Source organism: Pleurodeles waltl, chromosome 6 (assembly GCF_031143425.1).
Source record: "Pleurodeles waltl isolate 20211129_DDA chromosome 6, aPleWal1.hap1.20221129, whole genome shotgun sequence".
NCBI classification, from domain to species: Eukaryota; Metazoa; Chordata; class Amphibia; order Caudata; family Salamandridae; genus Pleurodeles; species Pleurodeles waltl.
Genome location: NC_090445.1, coordinates 637,901,787 through 637,915,138, shown reverse-complemented (window position 1 = coordinate 637,915,138; position 13,352 = coordinate 637,901,787). Strand labels below are relative to the sequence as shown.

The following is a 13,352-nucleotide window of genomic DNA, read 5'->3' as shown; positions in this document are numbered from 1 at the left end:
CCACTCCATTGTGAAAAACCAGAGAAACAGCTTCCTGGGTCGTGGCAAGTACCCCAACCACAGGAAGTGATGACCCGGAGAAGCCAGGATAGCAGCCAGAGTGTGGAGGACATAAGAGCTGGAAAACACCAGTGAGCTGAGGAGTACTAGGAGCATTGGAATGTTGCACAGAAATGTCCAGCCAGCAACCACAGAAGGAGACATCAGCAAGAAAGCGCAAATTGAATTTCTCAGAAAAAGAACTAGAGATACTGACAGAGTGCTGCAACTAGCATGAGCAGCTGTTTGGACGTGCATCCTTGACCGTGCCTGAAACCCAGAAACGCAAAATCTGAAAGGACATGCGGCTGAAAATTAATGCTGTTGGTGTTGCACAGCACTCGGTCTAAAAAATAAGTAAGAGGTGGTATGACCTCCAGCCTCGCATCAAAGAACATGTGGCGAACCGCCACAGTGAATCCTGGGGAACAGGAGGGGGTCCATCAACTATACCCCCCTCCACAACAAAGGAGGCAATGGTGAAGAAAACCCTGGAGCGAGAGGCAATTATGGGATTTGGCAGCCTTGACACGTCAGAAGCTGCATCATCGCAAGGCAAGTGTACCTCTGTCACTGCATGTAGATGCATGGGAACCTAGAACTGAGACAGGCAGATTAACATGGCACCATCACACAGCAGCGTGCCCTCATGGTGCATTATGAGACTTGTATTGAAAGGATTCCAAGGTGTAATCAGTGTCAGACATTTATTCAAAATATTGTGTGCAACTCAAATAGTATCCCCAAACAACAACATTCATAGTGTTTGCTTTTCTCTAATAGATGAGTGTGATGACAAAATAGAATCTCCAACTGGTGAGGTATACAAACAGGTCCCAATGGACGAGGAAGGAGCAGTATTTGGGGGGAGTGAACTCACGACACCTCATGCCCAACCCAGCGGAGTGTCATTCTCACCACAGCCATCTTCATGTGATGAGGTAGAGCCCATACAGATGCCCAACACGAATCCACGCATGAGTTGACAGCCCCCAACACCAGCACACTGCACTGCGTGCCCATAGGCATCGTGGCAGACCTCATGTGCAGGACAGGAAGCGGTGTTTCGTGATATTGAGGCATTCATGCTGCATATTAAAGCACCTGCAACAGAAAGAAACAAAATGGGTGACACCTAAATTACATAACATTCAGCATGCTATGTCTCTGGGATTCAGTACAGTGGCCACCAAAATGAGCAGATTGACTGACATAATTGAGAAATTATGCATGCAGTTGGCAGAGGACAGTAGCAACAGGATGCACAGAGGGAGGAGCAGTGATGTGCGAATGGCTGCCCTAACAAGCTCCATTTTATGTCTTGCAAGTGCACTGTGACGCTACAGGCCAAAATGGGGCAGTTCAATGAGGATGTAGCAAGAGCCCTCGGCCACATTACCACTGCTGTGGAGGCCATACAGAGAGCACAACTTGTTGGTGGGGATGTGTACGCCTTTCTGATAGTGAGGTTAGGCCAAGTGGCCTCTCTGCCTCTGAAGTCTGAGTGCTGCGACACAGGTCTACCTGTACTCCTGCACCTCCATTATGTTGTAGCTACACCTAGTGGATGTACACAAGAGAAAAATTAAGGGTTATGGATCCTGGAGGGTCACATGTTTGTTTAGAGTCAGGTTGGTCATGTAACCAACCAACATGCGGAGGGATATTGCATATGTTGAGGTGCTAAATTGTTCATTTTCATACATTTTCTGACATCTGACAATAAAATTTGTGTGCAAGCATTTTCATTCATCATGTTGATATGACCAAGACTGACCTTGAAAAGTAATGAGGTTGCTCATCCTCCGACTCTGAATTAGACACTGCAATTTATAGGCCTCTGTGACAGGCAACGTTGGGTAGGATGTCATCGAACTCCCCAGTTTCAGGTTGTCTGTAAACGCTACTGTGCCTAAACATGTACTAATCATGGGTGCTTCCTGGAAATGTTGCCACAATATCAGTGATTATGTTTTGAGCAGTGCACACAACCTGTATATTAAGGGAATGTGTATTTTTCAGGTTTCTAAATAGATATTCATTATGGGAAGGTGGACATTTGGCTACACATGTCCCATCTATACACCCTATAACATGGGTGAAATTAGTTATCCTGTAGAAATCCATTTTGGTGCTTTGTATTTCCTGCCATTCCTGGGCAGGTAAAGGTAGCAGTTTATGTAGATGAACATGGCATCTAGGAATCTCCTAAAGAAACAAGAAAGTGCTCTTTGAGACACCCCTCCTGCCAGACCTGTCACTTCCTGGTAACTTACACTGGTTAATAAGTGTAATTAGGACAATACCCGCACATGGGAGGGGATGGCATAGCTGCACTGAGTACTGCTTTGGAAATGTGGACTTAACAGCTCAATAATATCCAGGTTGACTGTGCTACACAGCCTGTACTGGTCGTGAATTGTCCTCCTCTGTCTTATTGAATAGGGTCAGCCTCATTCAAAATATCCTTTCTTGTCTCCTTCTTTGCTGCACGGCCAGAATGCGCCTCCTCCTAGCCTTCAGGTAGAGGGCAGCCATCATGGAAAGGAAATTCATTCTGGCGCAGTTTTTATAGTTTGCACCAATTTACCACATGGTCTAGATTGGTGGTAAATTGCATGTGCAAACGGAAGAAATTGCGAGTCGCTAATTGGACTTGCATTTTTTTAGCAAGCCGCAATTTAGTTGCATTTCTTTTCCGAATGAGCAAATGGGTTTCGTACACGCCATATCGCCCGTTTTGCATTTGCTAAGCCATTTGCGACTGATTTGTGACTTGCAAATGGGTTGTACATCTGGCCCTAAAAGTCCAGCTCAAAGTGATGATAGTGTAGTAAAAAAATAGAAACATAAAAGTTAAAATGTTACATTCAGCAGTAATACCAGTAAAATAACACAAATTCACTGGAAGAACAATCAAGAAAAGTATGTAAAGGCAGAACAATACTTGCTGGGTGTAATTTTTGCTAGAAAATAATTTGTTTCTTCCTTTTGTTAAGATTGTTGGCACAAAAAATACATGATTTTATTCTAAAAAACGACAAATATTATAATACATTTACATACTTTTTATGCTTTCTCAATGTTAAGCTGTTGTTCACCCAAAGTGTAGGTGGCATTTGAAAAGGGCAAAACCCCTTGCTGAAGGAGGCCATTTTGATGGTTCTAATAAAAAAGAGACTCTAAGAAATACTAAGACCCACATTGCATAGCACCATTCCAATGCCACATTAACGTAATTGTTTTTACGTTAATGTGGCGTTGGAAGGCCAAAAACATGCTCGCATTGCCCCACTTTGTAACCCCTTACGCCAAATTATGCCTGCACCAGGCACAATGTATGCAAGGGGGGGCATTCCACCATTAGGAGGGGCGAAAAAATGGCGCAAAGAGATCCAAGAGAGTTCTTTGCCTAACTTATTACTGCATTTTTAATGCCTGCTAAGAGCGTGGTTAAAAAGAGGCTCTCATTGTTTTCAACGGGCAGCTGGGTACTTTGCAGGATTATCGTCAAAATTTGACGCTAATCCTGCAAAGGGACAGACTAGCATAAAAAAATGACAACGCTATTCTCCCTGACTACCTCCATAGTGCACCATATTTTAAATACGACGCACACATGGTGGCATTAGAGGGGCACTAAGGGGCACAAGAAAAGTGGCGTTGCACTAGGGGCAGCGCCACTTTTCATAAATCTGCGCCTTAAAGTGCAGGCAGTCAAGAGCAGGAAAGATTAGCGAAGGACTAAATGTTCAGGAGAAACAGAATAAGGACGATAAACCTAGACCCCCAACAGCATGGGAGATAGAAGGACTGAAATCCAGGCTTCTAAGAAAAGGAGGAATACAAGAAGAACTAAAAGTAAGACTGTAGAAATAGTTCTAAAAGTCTCAGATTGATTAAAGTGAAGAAACTAAAATAGAAAACACTAGGGTTTTCTTGGAAAGCTGGCAGTCAACAGTAAAAGTAACACCAGTAAAATAAGAAACACATCACTTGTCAAGATTAAAATTTACTAAAATAATTTGTTTTGTATCTTTGGTGTAATATTTGTGGCATTCAAAATACAGTGAGATACTGGAAATTTAGATCTGGTGAGTTGTGTATTGCATTCATATGTTTACTTTAAGCCACATTTAAAAAAACATTGTTTAGGTCTGGCTTTAGTCAGTACCTTTTGATTTAACTCAAATTATTCTTATAATATACTTACACGAAGGGGTTTTCACCCGCCTTTCTATTGGTCTGTTTTTGTGCCATTTATATTTTGCTTCCGCCCACTACACCATACAACACGGGGAAGTGGATCAGCCTACTTCAGCCACTGGCTAATTTCACTTACAATGACTGCACCTATCCCTATTGCAAGGAGCACATGAGCACAAAAAGGTAGTTCCTTTCAGTGCCAGTGTTTTTTGTTAGTACTTTATTTATTTTTACTTTATTATTACTTTGATGTGGCCTTTGTTTGTAGAGCCTGATGTGATTGCAGGATGCTTTCTACCAGATCATAGGGCACATTCCAGCTTCTATCTCCTGCCAATGCTGTTGTAAATTCCTTTTAAAGTGGCCTTTGGTTAACTGCTGATTTTTCACAGCATACCAGCAGCTGAAATGAACTTTGAATGTAAGCTCATGAGGGTGCTTATCTTTGAAATCCTGTCTCTCATCCTTTGTTTCTTCCTTTGTTTCTTCCTTTGTTTCTTTCTTTCTTTCTTTCTTTCTTTCTTTCTTTCTTTCTTTCTTTCTTTCTTTCTTTCTTTCTTTCTTTCTTTCCTTCTTTCTTTCTTTCTTTCTTTCTTTCTTTCTTTCCCAAATACAAGGGGGTGGGGGGGAAAGGCAGCCAATGCTAGACCAATTGGCTTTTTAGAGTCTGTGTTAGCCAATAGCTTTTTTTATTTTATTTTTTATTTTAATAAAATTGTGTGTATAACATAGTTACCTACTGGGGTTTACAGCCAGAGTTCATCCATTAGCCTCTAGTTCAGTCATTCACATTTTTCTTCCACCCATTCCAGCATACATCATGACTTCACTAAGCGTTATGATTTGCTGCTCTTTCACAACGAGCACCTCAACACAAAAAGTAGATTCCTCCAGTGCCAGGCATAGAGGAATGGAGTGTGATGTGGCACGGAGTGGTCCCTTATCCCCCACCCCTCCATCTTGCCTCCTCTTGTGGTGGATACAGCCCCCAGTAGATCTGTCATCCCCTTCTGCTTTGACCCTCCTAGCCATGGGAGTTACTGGGGAATGACTGGGGGGTACTCCTAGGCTGGGTATTCTACTATTACCCCCACTCGCTCCTGCTGCTTGTTTGTAGTTAGTATATAATAATAATGTCTGGTTGGGATCATTTGCATTGTTATTGCTTGTGCAGATATATTTATAAATTGATGTTGCTTTGGCCTGCACAGGAAGTAGTGTGCTCCGCAAATATGTGGACTTTCATTGTAATTCTGAGGGATACAACTACCTGTGGATTCCTCACCTAAAGAATTTTCCCCTCGCACCAGCTTTCAACTGAAATTTTCTTCTAGGTTTGCCCGGTCTATGATGACGTCACAATTGCCCGACTCCACGCGACTCTGTATGACGTCATCCAGGCAATAAGAAGCCCTCGTCGACGTGCAGACGTCAGTTCCCTTTTTTCCGTGCCTTCGAGTAAAGTTTTTTCTTCGAGGCTACCAGGGAGCTACAGTTTCACTTCAGTGTAACTATGTCGCAGCTGAGGAAGTTGGGTTTTAAACCCTGTAAGCAGTGCGGAGGTCGCATGTCAGTCACGGACCCACATGACAATTGCTTGTGGTGCCTTAGTTCCGACCATGAAGTTGAGTCATGCGGTTCATGCCAACGCATGAATCCTAAGGCCCTGAAAGAACGGGAGGCTAAGTTGTTTCTTGCTCGATCCAAGAAGAAGAAGGAGAAGCATCATCATAGAGAGTCTTCTTCTGAAATCCTCGAAGTCTCGGCGTCATCGGGGCTCTTGGCGCCGGCATGGATCGCGCGCCGATCGTGCAGAGACCGCTCCCGTTCGAGGTCGCCATCGGCTCGGCGCCGACCGATGTGGGAGATCAGCCCAACTGTGACGCCTCCACCTCCGACGACTCCAGCTTCACCGACGTCTCCACTGTCGGTGTATGAAGTGGATCCGCATCAGGAGCCGAGGGCTTCTCCGGAGCAGAAGATGCCTGGGCCGTCATCGGCTTCACCTCCAGCACCGGCTCCTCAAGGTTATCCGGCTTTCCCGGCACCGAGCACGGACCCGGCAGCATTTCTTAATGCTATGTTTAATATCTTTTCAACCATGGCGCCTGGAGGTGTGCATGCAGGGCCGTTAGGTCCTTTGGCCTTTGACATGGGTGCTCCGGCTCCTTACAGGCTGACACCCTTTATGTCCTTTCTTCCTTCGGGAAGTACTGCTTCGGTGCCAATGCCTTTGGTGTCGCCCAGAAGACCGGTGATGCCGACGACGTCCACCGTCCCGGCGCCGATGGATTCACCACGGATCCAGTCAACCTTAAAGATGCCTGTGGCGCTGGGGGATCCCGCGTCGGATTGCTCCGAGGATCGACACCGTCGGAGGTCTTCAGCGTCAGCTGACGCCTTATCGACGCCGGGGATCGAGTCCAGGCTCCGCTCCAGGAGGTTGGCTCTGAGGCTGCTGGAGGAACAGGAATATGAGAAGCAGCACTTGGAGGGAGAGATCATGGAGCCTTTAGGGGACCTGCAAGGCTTGGACACTGCAAGCGGCCTAGACACTTCCCCGGAATGGGACTTGGCTTCTCCGGGGGAGTATACAGAGGAGGCTGCCTCTTTTCATGCTGTGGTGCGGAAGCCCTATTAGGGAAGTTTGGAAGAAGCCAGTGACTTTGGCTTCCGTAAACAGGGTGGTGGCGAGACGCTATTGAGTGGCCCCAGGTGATCCAGACTTTTTGTCCAAGCACCCGAATCCGGAGAGTTTGGTTGTGCAAGCGTTGTGCTCCTCCCGTTCTGCTCCTGGATCGTTTCCCAGAGTTCCAGCAGACAGGGAGTCTAAGAGAATGGACCAGTCAGCTAAAAAGGCCTTCTCGTCGTGTAGCATGGCTTTGAAATCCACAAATGCTACTTGCATTTTAGAACGTTGCATTTATGCTCTTATGGATGAGGCTAAGGGGCACCCGGGATTATCACAGGAGGTGCTGAACCTTTTGTCAGATGATCAGGCGGCGGCGACCCAGGTGATTCAATCTGGGCTGGACACCTCGGACTCGGTGGCCAGGGCTATGGGCACATCCATAGTGACGAGGCGGCATGCCTGGCTGCGATCGTCAGGGTTCTCCCCTGATGTTCAAACCACTCTGCTTGACCTGCCATTTGATGGAGACAAACTTTTTGGATCGAAAGCAGACTCTGCCTTGGAACGATTTAAGGAGAGTAGAGCCACGGCGAGATCCTTGGGACTGCAAGCAGCCACATCCTCTTCTTTACAATCATTTAGAAGGTTTAGAGGATTTGGTTGTGGCGCTTCCTTTCGTGGCAGGCTCCATGCGGCAGGACAGCGATCTGCAGGAACTCTTCCTTTTAGATCCTTCAGGGGCAGGGGTAGAATACGCACTAGAGGGTCCGCCCAGCAGCACTCTGCCTCTTCCTCTTCCTACGGAGGGGTGCAGCAGGGAAAGCAACCTTAGTTCTCCATCACTCCCTGTTCACACATCTCCTTTAGGGGGGAGACTAACTCACTTTCTTCGCATGTGGGAGTCAATAACATCAGACTCCTGGGTCACCGATATTGTGGGGAAAGGGTATGGTCTTCCCTTTCGGGAGTTTCCTCCTCCCATCCTTCCCCACCCATCCTTTTGTTCGGACGACCATCTTCTGTTACTGCAACAGGAGGTGATATCCCTTTTGTCAAAGGGCGCATTGGAGTTTGTCCCGGAGCAGGAGAGGGGTCAGGGCTGCTATTCAAGATACTTCCTGATCCCCAAAAAGGATGGTCGGTTGAGGCCACTCCTGGACCTGAGGATTTTGAATTGGTTCCTCAAGCAGGAAAAGTTCAAGATGCTGACCCTGTCACAGGTTCTTTTGGCATTGAATGAAGGAGATTGGATGGTGTCCGTCGACTTGCAGGATGCGTACTTCCATATTCCGATCCTCAAGTCACACAGTAAGTATCTCCGGTTTGTGGTGGGGCCGCAACACTATCAGTTTGCGGTCCTTCCGTTTGGTCTTACTTCGGCACCTCAAGTCTTCACGAAGGTGATGGCGGTGGTTGCAGCAGAGCTCAGAAGCAAGGGGATAGCAGTATTTCCTTATCTGGACGATTGGTTGATCAAGGCCAAGTCTCCGGAGCTCTTGCGGCATCACCTGCAGTCGACAACTCAGTTGTTGTTCGATCTGGGCTTTTCAGTGAACATGCCCAAATCTCACCTAGAGCCCTCTCAACACCTCCTGTTCATATGGGCAGTACTGGACACAACATTGAATCGGGCCTTTCCTCCATCGCAGCGGGTTCAGGACATTCAGGCGTTGATTCCAATGTTTCGAAATGGAGCTGCTGTTCCAGTCCTCAAGGTCCTTCGTCTGCTCGGTCTGTTCGCTTCTTGCATTCTGCTGGTCACTCATGCATGCTGGCACATGAGGGCTCTTCAGTGGTGCGTCCGCAGGCAGTGGTTTCAACACAAAGGAGATCTTGAGGACTCGATAAGGATCTCCAGAGACGCTGCAGTGGGTCTTCAATGGTGGGCTGCGCTCGGCAACCTGTTGCAAGGAAGGCCGTTCTTGCTACCTTCGCTAGTGGCCACAGTTGTAACGGATGCTTCCACTCTAGGGTGGGGAGCTTATCTGGGGGACCTGGAGATCAAAGGTTGTTGGTCTCCAGGAGAACAGAGGTTTCACATCAATCTGTTGGAGCTGGGGGCAATACGTCTGGCTCTCAAGGCCTTCCTCCCTTCCCTTCGCGGTCAGTCAGTTCAGGTCCTGATGGACAATACTACTGCGATGTGGTATATAAACAAGCAGGGAGGAGTGGAGTCGTATCTCCTCTGCAGAGAAGCTCTTCGGTTCTGGTCCTGGCTTCAGGACCACCGGATTTGCTTGGTAGCAAATCATTTGGCCTGAGTTCTGAACGTGCGTGCGGACAGACTGCCGGCTCATCTCGACCGATCACGAATGGCGTCTTCATCCAGATGTGGCCCTTTACATCTTCCAGAGGTGGGGATAGCCACAGATAGATGTTTGCCACTCGGGAGAACGCGCACTGCCCGTCGTTTTGCAGCCTCCAGTATCCGGTGCAAGGCGCTTTGGGGGACGCGTTTCAGATGTCCTGGAAGGGTCAGTTGCTTTACGCGTCTCCTCCCATACCCTTGATTCCTTGGGTTTTGAGGAAGATCTGCCAAGACCGGGCACAAGTGCTCTTAATAGCCCCAGATTGGCCAAGATGGGTATGGTACTCGGATCTTCTCCAACTCTCTCTGTGCCCACCGCTCCGTCTCCTGTACAGGGCAGACCTCCTCTCGCAGTCGCAGGGGCAGGTTCTACACCCCCACCTCCAGAGCCTGCACCTTCATGCCTGGAGATTAAACGGGGCAATCTAAGTTCCTTTTCTCTCCCGCCGGAGGTGGTGGAAGTTATTTTATTGGCCAGGCGACACTCCACCAAATCGATCTATGCAAGCAGGTGGGCCAGATTTGTCAGTTGGTGTGGAGAGAAACAAATTGATCCCTTGAAAGCCCATTTGTCTGATGTATTGTTATTTGCTTTATCCATGGCACAGAAGGGTTGTGCAGTTGCCACAGTTAAGGGTTATTTATCAGCGCTGTCGGCTTTTCTGTGCCTTCCAGACCAACCCTCCATGTTTAAGTCACCTCTTGTATTGAGGTTCATTAAGGGTCTCACTAATAAGTTTCCGCCCACTCCGTTTGTTATGCCACAGTGGGATCTTAACTTAGTATTGACCTTTCTTATGGGATCGCCAGTTGAGCCGATTTAGTTTTGAAGACTGTTTTTCTAGTGGCCATAACATCTGCTAGAAGAGTGAGTGAGCTTCTGGCTCTTAGCTTAGAGTCCCTATATATTTCCTTTTTCAGGGACAAAGTGGTCTTAAGGACGAAGGCGGCTTTCCTCCCGAAGGTTGTTACACCCTTTCATTTGGGACCGTCTATTACTCTCTCTTCCTTTTATCCTCCACCTCATCCATCCAAGGAGGAAGAGAGGCTTCACCGGTTGGATCCACGAAGAGCGTTGAGCTTCTTTGTCGACAGGACGAAGGAGTTCAGGCAAGACGATCAGCTCTTCGTTGGTTATGTGGGGAAGAGGAGAGGCAGAGCTGTCCACAAGAGAACGCTGTCCAGGTCCAGCTGGGTCATTCTTTGCATCAAACTATGTTATTCTTTAGCAAAGAAAGAACCTCCTGTAGGGCTCCGAGCCCATTCCACCAGGGCTAAGGCTGCTTCGTCGGCTTTGGCTAGGGGTGTTCCTGTGGTTGACATCTGCAAAGCGACAACTTGGGCATCCCTCCATACTTTTGGCAAACATTATTGTTTGCACTCTGAGGTCAGGAGGGATGGCCGTTTTGCCCGCTCAGTGCTGCAGGATTTCTTGGTTTGACCATTCAGGCACTCACCTCCTGAGGTGGTACTGCTTTGGGACTCTATTCTTTAGGTGAGGAATCCACAGGTAGTTGTATCCATCAGAAGAACAAGTTACTTACCTTCGGTAATGCCTTTTCTGGTGGATACACTAGCTACATGTGGATTCCTCACAGTCCCACCGCCTCCCCTTTGCCTGACTGGTCTTACCATGAATTCCTTGGGTGAGTACCTGTGTATTGTACATATGCAAATGATGATATGATGTATATATATTTCTTTATATATGTATATATATAAAAGGAAACATGTGTGGATATGTATATATATTTATATGCATAATTTGTGTTGTTGTTTCCTTTAGTTTCGTTATTGGAATAAAAGTTGGTATATAAGTTTGATTGATGTACTTATATCACTTCTGTAATGTCAATGTTCACCTGTTCGCCTCAAAGGCACGTAAAAAATGGTGATAACTGACGTCTGCACGTCGACAAGGGCTTCTTATTGCCTGGATGATGTCATACGGCGTCGCGTGGAGTCGGGCAATTGTGACGTCATCGTCGACCTGCAGAGCTAGAAGAAAATTTCAGTCGAAAGCTGGCACAAGGGGAAAATTCTTTAGGTGAGAAATCCACAGGTAGCTAGTGTATCCACCAGAAAAGGCGTTACCGAAGGTAAGTAACTTGTAGCTAGTGTATCCACCAGAAAAGGCGTTACCGAAGGTAAGTAACTTGTTCATTACTGCTAAGCTTTGTTTATTTCTTTGAACACTATAAACACGTTATAACAAAAAAGTAGAGCCCTTCGGTGGAAATGTGTGCTTATTTTTTAGACCAAAGCAACATTTTTGCCTTTAGCCAATATTTGTGTTTAGATTGGTGAGGGCCCATCAGCTTCCTGAACAATAACATTTTCCAAAAACCATAACAAAACCAGACTTGTCAAAAGGTTGGAGGGTAATTCCAGACCTACTGGCTTTGACAAGAACTTGCACTGTCTGTTTCTTTTAATGGGTTACATCTTCTTTCCAAGATGGCTTCAGTGTTCACTTAATAATTCCTGGCTGCAGCTGCTGCACTTGAAAACAATGCACCTCGTTCTCTGGAACGTTAGCCCTTCTTAGGATGTCTAAATGAGACACAAAATGGCCAGTATCCTTGAGGTACAAAAGAAATACTCTTCTGAGCTGATCGAACATGTGATGGACACAGTCTCAAAGCAATGACTACAGCTCAGCCAAAACTATAGACTTGGGGAGGGGGCTGATCCAAAGCTGATGATATGTGTATTTTTTGTAAGAGGTTCAGGCATAGGTAAGGCTGTCAAGCTAAACCAAAAAAAAAGCCATCCTGACTGGGCAAGCCTGAAATAGGGAAGAACAAAAGAGGCTTTAAAGATGAACCTCTTTGTGGATATGAATCCAATAGCGTGTTAGTTGATCATAGATGGCAAGAGACCACTGTTGTGATGGATTCTATTCTTCCCCACTATGTGATGTATCTGGAGGACCAGTTGCCCAGGATTTCCTTAATTTTGTGTAGTGCTGTCTTCTCATTATGCGTGATAGAGTCTCTGAGGTTTTGAGTGAACCACAGTCCCAGGTACTTTAGTTTGTTTGGAGATCATTTAAGTCCATGGTTGGTGATAACAGAGCTGTTGTAGTGCACATTCAGATAGAGTACCTCAGTCATGTTGCTATTGAGACAGTAGCCTTATAACGTTCGCATAGTCATTGACAGTATAGATGATGTGAGGGAGAGCCCGGTCTGCTTGGGTGGTGAATAAGAGAATGTTATCAGCGTATGCAGCAAGTATCTGTGGGCCTAAGTCAAAGGGTATGCTTGGGATATGCAGGTTCTCTCTAATCTGGATAAGGAGAGGTTCCAATGTTAATAGGGAGAGCAAGGGAGAAAGGGGGCACCCTTGTCTAGTTCCTTGTTGAAGTTTAAAGGACTTAGATAGTCTGCCATTGATACTTATTGTAGCAGTGGATTCTTTGTACAGGGCGAGTATCATTTTTGTTAAGGAGGAGCCTAAGCTACAGGCAGTTAAGTGGCATGAAGTAAAAGCCATGAGACCTTATCAAAGCCCATTTTTGCATCAAGTGCTATTGCGCAAGCAGGCTGGACCAGCTGATTTGCTTTCTCAATGGCGTGACTGAATAGTCTGACGTTGTCACCACAAAATTTTCCTTTGATGAATCTTGATTGTGAGGGTTGTATTATTTTGTTCAGTATTTCACAATCAACATTTATAAGAGTTCAGTCGTGGCTTGCGGGGATTAAAAGGGGCAGGGCGGGGCGGGGCAGGGCGGTGTGCAGCACGGAGGTTGAAGGGGAACATTTATAATTAAAAAAACTTTTTTTTAAACGTACTTGTGCATCTCCGCTCCTCTGTCCTTTTACCAGGCACAGGCTCCCAGCCTGCCCTACGGCCAAACCTGATGCTGCTCAGAGCAGCATTGGGATTGGCTAGGAGTGCAGAGCCAGGGCGCTCTCAGGCAGACTGGGAGCCTGTGTCTGCTCTCTCCAGCCCGGCAACACAGTGCTGGGCTGGAGAGAGCACAATGCACATGTGTGTTTGGCCGGCCCGAGACGGCTGGCCAAACACACATGTGCACTGAGGGGAGTGCACAGTGCACTCCCCTCATCCCCGTCATCCCACATGACCCCGCCCCTTTCAAAACAAAAGGAAACTTTGAAAATATGGTGCATAGGAAATTCCACCTTAATGTAACATTGG

General features: G+C 46.7%; 1 protein-coding gene across 2 annotated transcripts in view; it reads left to right on the top strand.

Annotated features, from left to right (window-relative positions):
- Positions 1-13,352, top strand: part of LOC138300086 (potassium voltage-gated channel subfamily A member 3-like) — a 226,043-nt gene that overhangs the window by 145,649 nt on the left and 67,042 nt on the right. The window lies entirely within an intron of this gene.